The sequence below is a fragment of the Mustela nigripes genome, chromosome 5 (genome assembly GCF_022355385.1).
Source record: "Mustela nigripes isolate SB6536 chromosome 5, MUSNIG.SB6536, whole genome shotgun sequence".
Taxonomy (NCBI): Eukaryota; Metazoa; Chordata; class Mammalia; order Carnivora; family Mustelidae; genus Mustela; species Mustela nigripes.
This window is the reverse complement of record NC_081561.1, coordinates 25,701,231-25,702,887: the sequence shown is the minus strand read 5'-3', so window position 1 is coordinate 25,702,887 and position 1,657 is coordinate 25,701,231. Positions and strand designations below refer to the sequence as shown.

The 1,657-nt window shown below is 47.7% G+C and overlaps 1 protein-coding gene across 1 annotated transcript in view; it reads left to right on the top strand.

Annotated features, from left to right (window-relative positions):
- The first annotated feature begins 1,384 nt into the window (after positions 1–1,384).
- LOC132017688 (zinc finger and SCAN domain-containing protein 12-like) overlaps positions 1,385–1,657 on the top strand; it is a 34,964-nt gene continuing 34,691 nt past the window's right edge. The window contains exon 1 of the mRNA XM_059399634.1: positions 1,385–1,488. The gene's annotated coding sequence lies outside the window, so the exon portion shown is untranslated. The remainder of the gene's footprint in view (positions 1,489–1,657) is intronic.

The following is a 1,657-nucleotide window of genomic DNA, read 5'->3' as shown; positions in this document are numbered from 1 at the left end:
TGTATGTTACATGTATATACTGTATTCTTATAGTACAGTAAGCTAGAGAAAATAAATGTTAAGGAAATTATAAGGAGGGGGCCTGGGTGGCTCAGTGGGTTAAGCTTCTGCCTTCCGCTCAGGTCATGATCCCAGGGTCCTGGGATTGAGCCTCACCTCAGGTTCTCTGCTCAATGGGGAGTCTACTTCCCCTCCCCGTTCTGTCTCTCTGCCTAGTTGTGATCTCTGTCTGTCAAATAAATAAATAAAATATTTTAAAGAAATAAATTAATTAATCAATTAAACAAAATCTTTTAAAAAAGGATGTCATAAGGAAAATAGAACTGTACTATAGTTAATGAAAAAATCTGTGTGTAAGTGAACCTGCACAGTTCAAACCCATGGTGTTCCAGGGTCAACTATATATAGAGTAAAGGAGTTAGGGATGGAAACAGAACTCTGGATATATCCTTTTATATCATTTATATTTTGAACTAAGTGTTTTGCATGTTCATAAAGGAAATGAAAAGGGATGAAAGGTAAACAAACCCTGAAATAGAAAAACAAACAGAAACAAATGATCCTGTGTATCAAGCTTATAACATAAGTATAAAGAGAAAAGAATTCAAATTAATGCATGTATACAGTACTCTGACTGAACTCCCCTAATGGGATATATTTCAAGAACCAATAAACAAGCAAAGCAAACAAAGAAATTCTGAACTCCACACAGCAGGTATACTGTTGCTAGTGACACGGGCACTGTGAATTTGAAACTATTTTGTTTACATTGCAAGACAGAGCAAATTGGGTGAATATATATGGACCTGTTAGGAACCAGGTTTTCGGGAAAAACAGAAAGGAAAAGGCAAAACAAACTGAAATTGTATTTGAATTGGAGACAATGTATACAATTCCGAAGAAAATAAAATTGTGGATAGGGCCTAGAACAAAGCTGTATCCTGGTGCCAGTGAGAGGATCCGTTGGTTTCTGTACACCGTCTCCGCTGAAAGGAACCCGAGCTTCATGGAACAACGGTGGGTTCTAGGTCTAGAGCAGGAAAAGCGTAAAAGGAGCCTGAAATATCTTGAATAAATGCACAAAAACTGTTTCTTTGCAGGAATGACACTAAGAAAGGCGGAGGGAATGCACGTCAGTTTCCTCATTTGTCCCATGGGGATAATTGCGCCGAACCTACAGCGTTGCTATTTAGAATGAATGAGTTTATACGTGCAAAACTCTAAGCCCGCCGTGACTGCACTTGCCCGCCGGGGAGACACCACGCCTCGCCGCGCCTCACTCCACTGCGGAGGAGATTCGCGAGGCGACCACAGAGGCGTGAGACCTCCGGGCGCGCTAGAAGGAATGCTTCCGGAAGCGCTGTTCCCGGGAGGCGGTCCGCGTGACGCACTTCCGGCCTTTGTCGCGCGGCGGTCCTCCGCGGCGGTTGTCGAGGACTCGCAGGGGTGCGGTCCGGCCCGCTGGCCTCCTCCTCCCCCGGATGCCGGGTGAGCTGCGGAGTCCGGCCGCGCCGTCCAAGCGGCCGGTGTGTGCGCGGCGCCCGGCCTGGGTGGGGAAGGCGGCCCGGACCCGCCCGTCGCCCCGCCGGCCTCCGCGGACGTCTTGCGGCCGCTGCCGGGGGCCGACTGAGGAGAGCAGGAGTCGCGCTGCGGTGCG